Source organism: Haliotis cracherodii, unplaced genomic scaffold (genome assembly GCF_022045235.1).
Source record: "Haliotis cracherodii isolate W230 unplaced genomic scaffold, xgHalCrac1.p SCAF_5, whole genome shotgun sequence".
NCBI classification, from domain to species: Eukaryota; Metazoa; Mollusca; class Gastropoda; order Lepetellida; family Haliotidae; genus Haliotis; species Haliotis cracherodii.
Genome location: NW_027266308.1, coordinates 18,058,231 through 18,071,712, shown reverse-complemented (window position 1 = coordinate 18,071,712; position 13,482 = coordinate 18,058,231). Strand labels below are relative to the sequence as shown.

The window sequence follows — 13,482 nt, the reverse complement described above, 5'->3', positions numbered from 1 at the left end:
CCGATGCAATTTTGGCAGAATCAGTTAAACTTTGCCGTATGGTGTGCCACAACGGGATGTGGCGTATCTCTTTACGCTCCAGGATTTGAACTGAATAAGTCTGTTATGTCATTTCACGTGTACTATCAGATTAGACGTATACTTAAAGAAATTAGTGCTCCATTACCGCAGGATCGAGCATGGAATTCCACAAATAATAATTATGATAGGTCCGCGTATGAGCGTATTTGTCAGGAATTTAATGTTTCTACGAGTAAAGATTGGCGCATTTAAGGAGCAAACCATGGTCTAGGTGTTCCTTACACAGAGGAAAATAAATCTGTCAAAGAAGAAAGCGATTATGTATATAAAGTACTTAATAAACTTCCAGTTAATTTTGGTAAGTTGTATAGTACCAGCAAACTTTACGCAAGAATATATGATCATTGGCATAAAACCGGTGATTGGTATAAAGGCTGGGAACTTTATAGTAACGATTGGAGAGGGGATATTATGAGTTTTAAGAGTGGTTTAATTTACTTTGTTACAAAATTTATACAAATGAACGATACCGCAGACGCTTGGAATGAATTTCTTAATGATAAAACGGAAAATAATTTTACTAACCCAGGATTTGTAAGAGTTAATGAATCGATAAGAACTTACGTATGGGCAATTCTCGGAGCGCAATCTCAAACACGAACGTCCATTATCGGTACTGGGACGGCGCTCGATGCGCAGAAACAGTTTGTCTCAAACGTGGAGGACGCCATTAATTCACCAGTTGACATACCATCGTCTATAAAGCGTTTTCAAGATGCATTACAGTACGCTCAATCCAAAGTGGACTTCGTTTATGCACCGGGACTATACATGTCTCCGAGTAATATGGAACTTAAGATCGGTCAAGTGATAGGCTATAATAATAAAATTGTTATCGCTACCGATCAACAAAAACCAGGTATAAATTCAGATATGAATGTCGAATTAATAACGCAAACGATCACGGGTGAAAAGGGAATAGTCAAGCCGCAGTTATCTACTAAAACATCTTTTAATGCACAAACATCTACTGATGCGCAAGTGTCACCGCATATTGCGGCTAAAAATCAACAACATATCGATGAAAAAACAGCGCTTGTAGTGGGTGGAGTCTCGGTTGGTTTACTCATGATTTGGTTAAATAGTCTTTAGCGAATACGTACAACAGCCCTGCAATTGCTACGATCAACCCCCACAAGTTTTGACTAAGCCAAGTGGTGGTCTTAGCTAATAAATTCAATAGCCAGGAAACAACACTCCCTATTATACCAGGAAGTGCAGCCGCGGCTTTCTCAGCTAGCTTTCCCAGTGCTGAACCTAATGCTTTTAAATGCTTTTTTATCCACTCTCTTATACCGTTTTTATCGTTAGGCGGTGTACTACCACCTGTTCCACCTGTTAAGGAGAGAGTAAAAGTCGATATGATAAATCCCAACGCGGTTAAAATACTGGCAATTGTTATTCCCTGTTCTCTGAACAATGTTTTAATTTTATCGGCCAGTGTAGTGTCATCGTTGAGGACTTGATCGATAGTTTCTCGAATACGACTGATTTGTGAACGAAGTGCCTTTCTATTACTGGAAGCTGCTTCGAGGCGGGCTGATCTTTCCTCTTCTAAGTTACGCAATCTTTCCGCTACGCGGCGTCTACTGAATTCATCACCCGCCTGTTCGAGTTTTGTTTTCTCTTGAGCTATATGTTTGTCGATTTCGGATAGCTTGGCTGTATTATTGATGAGTTCTCCCCGCATAGTTTGCATTGCCTTGTCAAGACCTCGTAATTCCCTAATACTAAACTCCGAATGTGGTACCTGTAACGTTGAATTATCGTAATAGGTATCCAAGATTTCTCCGAGTCCGTCCGAGGCCACCATCGAGGCTGCTTCCAAATCATCTGTATTAACGAGTTCTTTCCTCATAGTCTGAAGAGCCTTAGTAGTCTTCGCGGGAAGTCGTCGGTAGTCTACAAAACCTAATTCATCACGAACAAAGCCGATGCCTTTTTTAGCGGCTATCGTAGACAAGGCTAGGGGCTTACGAGTACGAGAATGCATAAGATCAATATCCGGAGCGCCACGCAGTCGCAATATTCCTTTACTATCTATCTCAAACTTTGAATATTCACGACCTATTGGAGTAACATAATTTTTATCATCTTTTAAGGCATCGTAATAATCATCAACGGCTGGTTTCAAAAGTTCATCATTTACGGTTGGGATCATAAAGCTGGTTTCATCAGTACCCTCTTCGATGGTACTAGTATCAGTTATGTTATCTAGATCAAAGTCATTATGTTCAAAATTAGTCATTTTTATATTAAACATAGGGTACATGTTTTCAATATAACAATGTCTTCGCAATACGGACGCAAGTTAAACCCACAACGTAGACTTCGAGATCCATTAGGGGCCAAAGCAATTCGTCAGTCTGTTACTATAACTAATAACCCCAGTACCATCGATCAGAATCAAACGCTTCTGGTTCGCTTTCCTAATCTCGGCGCACACGATGTGTTAGTTCCGGGAACTGTCCGACTAGCATTTACGATTGTTTTGAATTCTACCGACGTTAACAGGGAGCGGTTCAGAACTTAGGTCATGCTATCGTTAAGAAAATCGCTATTAAAATTAGCGGTAATGAGGTTTTGAGTATCGACGATAGCGATGTATACTATTGTTACATGGATCTCTGGAGAACGGATAAAGAGCGGGAAAACTTACAGTACCAAGGTATTTGTAATAAGAACACATTGAGACTACGCGTAGGTGCTGAAAATGGTGATGGTACCATCGTAAAAGATCAGGCCGTTGCCGACGCATTAGGTAACAGATTCTATATTCCCCTAGACTTTGAATTACTAGATTCCCACATGCCCTTTTATCAAGCATCCCTAGGCAATGGTTAGAATACAAACTCACTTTTAACGACTACGGTAGAGTAATCAGATCCGCTAATGTAGATGGTAGCTATTCCATTGACAATATCTCGCTCGAGTACGATATGATAACGGATCCCGAATTAGCCAGACAAATTCGTAACCAGTATACCGGAAGTTTAGCCATTTTGTACGATCGCGTGCTGCGACACCGAAAGATCACGAGGGACAAAAAAGGTACGATGTGGAATATCAATCTAAACGTCCCCACGAGGTCGTTGAAGGGTATTTTAATGTTGTTTGAGGACCCCTCCGATGCGTTTAAAAGAAATACCGAGAAGTTCTACAATCCCAAGATTACGAAAGTAGAATTGACTATCGAGGGCGTTCCTAATCAACTATATAGCCAAGGAATGCTAGCGTATCACCAGTGGGATGAGATTAAAAAACTTCCTTCTATAAAACGCTCTCCGGAAGTTAACGCGGTCGTGAAAGATCTGTCTCTCGGGAGTGTATCGATGGGTGAATACCTCACCTCGAAGTACGCGCTATGGCTCGACATGCGAACAACGGACGATGACCAATTACACGGCAGTGGGAGGAGAATAGAAAATGCTAGCGAGGGTGTCACCATACAGATAACGAAGCTCCAGGAATCGGCTGGTAAATTAAACATATATTTGTACGTGATTATGGATGCGCAACTTAATATACAGAATGGGAGATTCGTGCAAGCAATCTATTAATAATCTTTTACCTAAAGATCCGCACTGCGCTATCATATGCGGGCAAACGGGCTGCAGAAAAACTGCCTTTATTCTAGATATTTTAGAAAGTCATTATAGGGACGTTTTCGATCATATTATTATTCTGTGCCCGACTATAAGCGTTAATAAAACATACTTATCGAGAGATTGTGTAATGAATGACGACGGAATACACAGAGTCGATCCGGGCGATCGTTTACAAGACTGTCTTCGAGTATGTCACGAAAAATACAAAGGAGAATCAACCCTTTTCGTAATAGACGACTGCAGCGCGAGTAAAGAACTAACAAAAAAGAAAGATATGCTTTCGTATTTAGCATTTTCCGGAAGGCATACTCAACATAGCGTTTGGGTACTTACTCAAAAATACAACTCTGTCCTGAAAGATCTCAGAGAGCAGACCAAATGGGTAGCGCTGTTTCATTGCAAAGATCGAGATTCATTCGAGGAATGTTTACGCGAAAATGACGTCATTTATACCAAGGGTGAACGTGACAAAGTCAGAAAAGTGTTAGCAGCAACGAAGCACTGTAAACTCGTATTAAAAACCGATCAACCAGCTGCTTATGCAATTGCTTAGCAAAATGTAGCAAATTATAGCAAAATTATAGCAAAAATGTAGCAAATTGAACATTAGCGGTTAATATACAATAAAATGTGGTTCAAAATCCTCATTCTTTCGCAACAGTTCATTATTACGGGATGTATTGGATACGTCATATTATATTATGTTAGACTTAAATATCTCCTTAGGTATTACATTATGGAATGCGACGAACTCATCGAACAAATGCTCAAAGAATCTGATGTAGATACACATCAACATGCAGATAAACATAGAGAAAGACTCGCCGCTTTGGTAGCCGGTGGAAAATGTTCCCAATATTTGGGAGAAAATTATACCATCGAAAAAATTGATAACATGACCGATGAAGAGATTAAAAAACTGTACGCGTGTTACGAGTCTAGACTGGGAGCTACCATGACTAAAACTATAGGGTCGTCTATATTACAACTATACACAGTCGTAGCTAGTACGTTTCTCCCCATCCCGGCAGAACATCGCATGTATTTATGCGAATCTCTAGAGAAAGACCCATTCATCGAACACGCTATAAGCTCAGTGAGCTGTGAGTTTTATCATAGATTCGGAATGTTCTTAGCTCCACTCACCACAGCTTTAATAACGGCTAGGTATTGTCAATTTAAACATACATGCCCACTTAATAATATAAATGGAGACACAACAGGTGACACCACAACAGATTGCGGAACCACAACAGATTGCGGAACAAGTGAATGAGGATGTGAATGAGAATGCACCACAAGTGAATGAGAATGTGAATGCACCACAAACACAAAAACAACCCAGAGATACTAAGAACCCCAAAAAAATAGCTGCAGGAAGAAAGGGAGGGCTGGCGCCCAAAGCAAAATTAATAAATAATTCAAATCCGATTAAAACATGGGCACTAGTAGGAGTTGCTGGTATAGCGGCTGTATGGTTCTTTTATAAGACCGGAGAAGATAAAACGTCACCCCCGCCGCAACAACAAGTTCAATTAGAAGTTAGTCCTCATATAATGCTATAAGAAGCATGACTACTCCAGTTACAGACGGTAAAATGTTGGTAAACGCGACGTATCATTCAGCGGTGGTCACCGGCTTGGCCATTGGCTATGCCCGTATGGCTAAAATGATTACTAAAGCCACACCTCCCAAGCTAGATTTTAATGGATTTGATATAGGTATGATGGTTCTGGATATTGGATTAGCTATGGCAACGAAGGATATGCTCATCAAACAAGGACTTATCCCGGAAGACATAATGAAGTAATTAAACATTTGAATATTTTATATTCATATACTATGGCATCAATTGCGATGATGGTCGGTGGAGCTGTTGTTAATGCTCTAGCTTTTTCGGGGAGTAATTATTTATTTTCCAGTATGAGGGAATCAAACGCTAAAGAAGTTGAAGAGGAGCGTAAACGACATAATAAAGCATTAGAACAATACCAAGGAGCCCAGTTACAATATACGCAGCAGAGAATGAAGAGATTAGACTTTATTCATGAACAACTGATTAAGGAAGGACATTCAATTCAAACGTTTAAGGATGTCGAATCTGCCATGCACGAATACTACCTAGTTTATGGGAAAAAACTCGACCCAATACCGAGACCAACAATGAGTCAGTTTTATACACCGTCAGAGGCTCAGAAAGACCGAGAGGTCGCATTTGTTATTATTGGGTTATCTGCTCTATTGATTTTCAGCTATACAATAGTGTAGATGTGATTTGCATTTAGACAAATGATATGATAGATGTATATACCATGATTAACTGCAAGTTTACACTCATGGGGAAGACGACTCTATGTAACCGCCGCTGTGTTGATGTTTACTGCGGTATACACAATTATTACATCAAGCGTGGACACATAAACTATACGTGTTCTGAATGCGGGATAGGGGTCAAAGGTCGTTATTGTTTATGTAAGAAACATGGTGCTGATAGGGTCAGGAATCAGATTATTTATGCTAGGAAGAGAGATTACATCAATGAGAGGAATAGGTTGGGTAGGGTCGTATTTAGATATATGAAAACAACCAATTAGACATTTGTTTCATTTTGCATATACCATTCAACCACTATGGTTTTTGTCAGGGAGTTGAAGGCTATGGCAAAGCAACGTGGTCTACGTGGATATTCTCGTATGAGAAAAGCTGAATTGATTACCTTACTCGGTTTGGAACCACCCCAGACTGTTAGAGAACTCAAAGTTCGAGCGAGAAACAGTGGACTGAGAGGTTATTCTCGAATGAGAAGAGCTGAATTGATCGCTTTACTAGATAATAATCATCAAGACGAGGATGATAATGTTCATCAACAACAAGAATTAATATTTGTACCCACATCCGCCGGCGTTGGTAAATATCTAAGAGGTTGGAAGATGGATATTAATTCCAACATGGATGTTAACGATATTAAGCCCATCATATCGAGTAAAATTAACGAGGAATTAGATGATTTACAAAGTATAAAATACCAGCTGACGATTAAAATGTCATTGAGTAAAAGTAACGCAGACGATAGCGTCGCATATACCGAACCATATTTCTGTAGCCATCAAGAAGTTATAACCGAATCCGATACTATAGACGCATCATTAGATACATCAATTCAGAGGATACAGGAAACTTTAGAACGCTGGACTAATAGAGGTTCGGGTTGGGGTGTGGATAGAATCGATAGTTTATATTTAGATATAGCAAATTATATGCCCTTCAAAGGTGGATCTTATATAGATTTACCCCCGTATTATAAGAAGAAAAAAGCCATAATTAACGTAAAAAATAAATCCGATGATTGTTTAAGAATGATGATAAGATCTGCATTGTTCCCCGTAGACAAAAATCCGGATAGACCTTCTAGCTATCCCCAAAACGATGGACTCAACTTCGATGGTATAGACGAACCTACACCAATATCACAAATTGATAAGGTGGAAAAGCAAAATAATTTAGCTATAAATGTTTTCGGACATTCTAAAGGAATTGTTGTACACAGGATAAGCTCCGCTCCGGAACATATTCCCAGAATCAATTCATTTCTGATCGAAAAAGATGGAAAATATCATTATACATGGATAAAGAGTTTAAACAGGGTGCTATACGATCAAACAAAACATAAGGAAAAGAAATATTTCTGCGAAAGATGCCTGCATGGGTACAGCAGACAAGATCTATTAGAAGCGCATAAAGAAGACTGCAGAGGTGTTGGACAGACAGCTATCAGGATCGATATGCCTAAAGAGGGAAAAAATATATTAAAATTTGAACATTATTGTAATCAAATGCCAGTACCGTACGTAATTTACGCCGACTTCGAAGCGCTTATCAAACCCATAGAAAATACCGAACGCAATAATCAAGATAGTTTTACGTACAAAACTCAAGAACATATTCCTTGTGGGTTTGGATATATAGTTGTAAGGTATGATGGGAAAACAAACACTCCCGTGATTTACAGAGGTCCCGATGCAGCGGGAAAGTTCCTAGAATATCTACAAAATGAAGAGAGAATAATCAGGGAAGAATTATCGTGTAAGAAACCCATGCGTATGACGATAGATGATTGGAGGGCCCACAAGAAGTCAACGAGTTGTCACGTTTGTAATAAACCCCTGGATGGGGATTCCGTAAGAGATCATTGTCACGTCACGGGTAATTATCAGGGAGCCGCTCATAACGAGTGTAACTTGAAACTAAAAATGAATGCTCAAACAATACCCATCCCCGTTGTGTTTCATAACCTTAGAGGATACGATTCACATCTCATTATGCAAGCTATCTCAAAGACCGACGGCGGTTTAACGTGCATTCCTAACAACATGGAAAAATACATTTCATTCTCGTTGACTAAACCTATACATTATAGGTACAAGGATGGGAAATCTAGAATAAAGCAAAGTAATGGGCTTAGATTCATAGACTCCGTACAGTTTCTGTTATCTTCCCTGGACAATTTAGCTAAAGCAAACAATCCAGATGACTTCGCGATAACAAATAAATATACCGATAAGATAACTCGTCATTTGCTGCTGAGAAAAGGTGTATATCCTTACGAATATATGGATGATTGGTCTAGATTCGAAGAAACTGAATTACCACCCCTCGAATCATTCTATAGTAACTTAACGGAATCTAGAATAACAGATGCCGATTATGAACACGCTCTGACGGTCTGGGATAAATTAGGTTGTAAGAATTTAGGCGATTATCACGATCTGTACTTAAAAACCGATGTACTGTTACTCGCCGATATATTCGAGATATTTAGAAAGATGTGTTTAAAACAATACGGCTTGGACCCGGCATGGTACTATTCCAGTCCAAGACTATCGTGGGATGTATTGTTGAAGAAGACCGGCGTAGAACTAAAACTACTCACAGATTACGATATGCACTTGTTTATTGAGAAAGGATTAAGAGGTGGTATATTGATGGCGGCGAAAAGGTATTCCAAGGCTAATAATAAATTAGTGGAAGGATACGATCCGAGTAAACCCGACACGCATATATTATATCTCGACGCTAACAATTTGTACGGATGGGCTATGAGTCAACCTTTACCCACAGGTGGTTTTGAATGGGTCAATGATATCAATAATAATGATGAGAATAAAGGGTACATACTAGAAGTTGACTTGGAATATCCGAGTTCGTTACATAAAGACCATAACAGTTATCCGCTAGCTCCCGAAAGATTAATGGTTAATAAAGACTGGATGTCGGAATATCAACGTTCATTGATGGGTAATAGTAGGTTAGCTAACATAGAAAAACTCGTACCAAATTTGATGGATAAGACAAAATATATAGTTCACTACAGAAATCTCCAGTTGTATCTATCGTTAGGTATGAAACTTAAGAAAATACACAGAGTTCTTAAGTTTGATCAAAGCCCTTGGATGGAGCCCTATATAAGGCTGAACACAGATTTAAGAAAGATAGCCACCAGCGATTTCGAAAAGAATCTATATAAGCTCATGAATAACTCGGTATTCGGTAAAACTATGGAGAATCTAAGGAAGCGTGTTGATGTTAAATTAGTCAGATCTAATGAGGAAGAAAGACTCAGGAAACTTATAGCCAGTCCGGCTTTTAACAGAAGCAAGATATTCGATAACGACTTAGCCGCGTTGCATATGCAGAAGAGTAATATAAAATTCAACAGACCGGTGTACGTCGGTATGAGTATTCTCAACTTGTCAAAACACTTAATGTATGACTTTTATTACAACAAACTTAAGAAGCAATACGGCGATAGATGCGAGGTGTTATATACCGACACAGATTCTTTGTTGATGGAAATACAAACCGAGGATGTGTATAAAGATATGGCAGAAAAAATAGATATGTACGACACGAGCGATTACCCAAAAGATAATCCACTGCACAGCGTAGTAAATAAAAAGGTGTTAGGTAAGATGAAGGATGAATGTGCTGGGACTCCTATAGCGGAGTATGTCGGATTAAGACCTAAGATGTATTCTATAAAAAAGTCCGATAATGGAGAGATAAGAAAAGCTAAGGGAGTTAAGAAGTATGTTGTAAAAAAGCATATCAAACACGAACAGTATAAAGAATCATTATTCAACGGTAGAACATTCAAACACGAGATGAACTCTTTAAGAAGTTACGATCATAGGATATATGGATTAAGAATGAACAAGACATCATTATCCCCCTTAGATACAAGGAGATGGATTGATAATGATGGTGTAACTACCTATGCTTATGGTTATGGTGGTAATACCGTACCGTCGGGAACTATGAACAACTCTTCTCGTACAAATGCCCTACCCGGTCCATCTTTAAGATAATAAAGAATAGGCTCTCCCTCTTTCGTAACCAATCGACTAATGTTATACGTCTTGAGGGAACATATGGGATCAGTTGCGCGACGTAGGCCTCCTTCGAGTTCACCTGCCTGGTATAAATATCTTACCCTTACTCTATCCGGAAGTTTTTGTTCTTTGCCTCTCCTCGGTGCTGAAGATTCGGAAGTCACGGATTTCATTTTAATCGCATCGGATGGTTTCTTCCCTATTAATCTTGTCACTTCATTATTCAGCGCTGATACAACGGCTGATAATCGTGTCACCCATTCGGTTGATCTCAATCGCTCGGATTTCATTTCGATCCCATACTGATAGCCAAACAAACGTTCCGCTAATGTCCTGTTAAATCTTTCAACGATAGCTTGACTGCGGTGGGCCTCTCTTTCACCACGGACGATTTTGACGTCGTGCTTTGTTAACAGTTTAGTTACCGATCCCATAAACTCTCGACCGGGATCTACTTGAAATAGCTTAGGCCATTTTAGTGGCCCGCGTTTATATATGCGGCTCAGTGCATTAGCTACTTCTGTTGAATCTTTCGAGGTTAATGGCTCAGCCTCTTTGTATCGACTAGCCACATCCACTACTGTTAAAGCGTATTTATACGTTTTGCGTTTTACCTTATCGTGGGGAAGAAACAATAGGTCAGCCTGATGAACTTCATTCGTCGTAGAAATATCAAACTTCTTCCTCGGTATATAACGCGGTGCCGGTAAATATATTTGCCACAACGCTTGTTTCTTTAACCAATCCTTGGCCACATCTTTAGATACCTTAGCCGCGGTGGCTAATTTTTTTATTGCTCCTACACCTTTCCAATATCCTCGTGGGCTATAGTAAATTTTATTCATTATTAATTAATATTGATGTTTCGTTTAATACATCTCATGACTATCGTTGAATCGCATAGTCATTTACACATAAAAAATGCTACCTGTAGTAGCAGTATAGGTATATGAATCCAGCTCCAGTGGAAGTGAGCCAGAACCATCATTACCTATAAAAATTTATATCATAGACTACAGGTGGTGGTCAATTTAACTTAATCTTATGACTATCGTTGAATCGCATAGTCATTTACACATAAAAAATTCCCTCTGTAGTAGCAGTATAGGTATATGAATCCTGCTCCAGTGGAAGTGAGCCAGAACCCCCATTACCTATACTACTTGGTGGCAGTGGTCCAGAACTGTCATTCCATATACTACTCAACTTAGGATGGAAAGAAGAATGAGAAATGCATGGTGTGAGATAGGATAAGTATATGAATAGACAATTTAATATAAAATTTACAAATTTGTGTGTGAATCAATAAACCAGAAGTGTTTGTTATTGAGGTAGGCAAGGACATTTCTGTTTTGAAGTTGAATTGGGCATGTGTTTTCATTGAACCTAGAAGTGCCTTTAACTTATTGGCAACACCTTTCTAGTTGTGATTCTATTTCAACTCTTTTATAAACTCATTATTTGTAAAGTCAATTTTCATCAAATCAGTTTTGACAAATAGTCTTAAAATCCTAATCCTTAGTTGAAATTTTGTGTGTATGATAATGCCTTTAAGGCTGTTCAAGGAAAATTGTAATTGACACTCAACTTTGGATTTGTAGATGGTGTTAGAGGTTTCTTTTCCTTTTTCCTAGAATATATTGCACCAATATTGTTTTAAGTCACTATTTATATTGATCACCATAATGAGATTGAACAGTCATGATATTGTTTCTTAACTTGTGAGCTGAAGAGCATTGAGCTATTTTTAGCTCATCCAGCCTGAAAGGTCAAATAAGCAGATGTTGTTGTCTGTTGGCTGTGTTTTGCACATAATTACTTTATTTCTTCTCTGAAACACCTTGATGATTCCAGCTACAATTTTATGTTGATGTTTGTTACAATTGGGCAGTTCATGTTACAGTGTTAGTATGGTTAAATGTTATTTTATAATGTGATTAAAAAGCCACAAGCAATTTGGAAGGACAGGCCAGATATAGAAAGATCTGATGAGTACTGGTAGTTTATTGTGGAGACCCCCAACACTAACAGAATAAAAGTGTCAGTGTTACTCAGCAGCTTGAAGTCATACATCACTTCCTGGTGGTCAGCAAACTTGGTGTCAGTAGTGGAATAACACTTAGGGAGAATTCGGAATGCCGAATACCAGGTTACCATTTAGGATTTACCAAGTGTTTAACAAGAGGATTTTGAATGTAAGTAGAGAAAACACGAGACTTCTGAAACTTCAATTATCGAGAAATGTGGCAGAGAATTTCATGAACTTGGAAGTCAGGTTCAATGACATCTTCCCGAGGTAAGAGAGTTAACTGACTTTAAAAGTCCAGTTTCCACCCTTGCCGAACTAGGCTGGAATTCCTGGGCTTGATCGTAGCGCCACCATTGGCTATTAAGAGTTATGTCCTTTCTATGCCTCTCCTATTGACCAATCAGATTCAACCTCTCGTATCACTTGCATTTGCTTCAAACAAAACGGTGGCGCCCAGTCAAGATGATCGGATTGATAAGCAAGATCTATATTGGGATAAAATGAGTCTAACATCGCGAAGTGCATCAAATCACGTGAGCACCTTGATAAAAAGCATGAAAAGATTTAGAAAATATCTGTTGACAATGAGTTAGAGGTGCACATGCTTTGCAAATCCTGCAGTCGACCGAAATCTGCATGACACTTTACAAACCGGATTTCGATTTCGGTGCGCGATTTTGATTGGACTATGCATAGACTTGTTAGTCCAGCCAAAATGTAACTCCATAATACCAGCCTAGTTCGGCAAGGGTGGAAACTTTTATAGTCAGTTAACTCACTTGCCTCGGGAAGATGGTTCAATGACTATTGTATTCAACCTAATTATTGAGATTTAGAGAAGAGCCCTTATACAAGATTACAAGAAATCAAAACTTGAAATTGCATCGTTCAGACTGTCAATGACACAATACACAATACACAATTGAGCCCCAGATATCAGAAGCAGGCGGTAATAACTTATGGATATGGCTGGTAAAACTTTGTGTTTCTGTACAGGAACAATTAGGAGCCCACTCGACAAAAAATTGTGTAAAAAGTGGAATTAATAACCACTAGAGCCTGCTTACAGGCTAATACTAATGCTCCATGCAGTGGCAACCACAATATTAAAAAAACACAATCAGAGATACATGGAACAGTCTAGGGAGAAAACACAAGGTCATAGTCAACAGACATCAAACAAGGACCGTCATCCTTCAGCCGAACAGCTGGATTCATACTGCCAATCCCATCACGACAAAGATGAGTACACCCAAAATGAGCATACACAAGACAAGGTATACCAAATATTCTCTTTAGAGACTACAACATACAGGCAAGAAATACTTTGTCAGTATAACCTCTTTACATCTGACACAGGGTCAAAGTTTACTCC

The 13,482-nt window shown here is 39.0% G+C and overlaps 1 protein-coding gene across 2 annotated transcripts in view; it reads left to right on the top strand.

The window, feature by feature from the left end:
* LOC139444348 (uncharacterized) overlaps positions 1-13,482 on the top strand; it is a 173,638-nt gene that overhangs the window by 52,967 nt on the left and 107,189 nt on the right. The gene's annotated exons all lie outside the window — the stretch shown is intronic.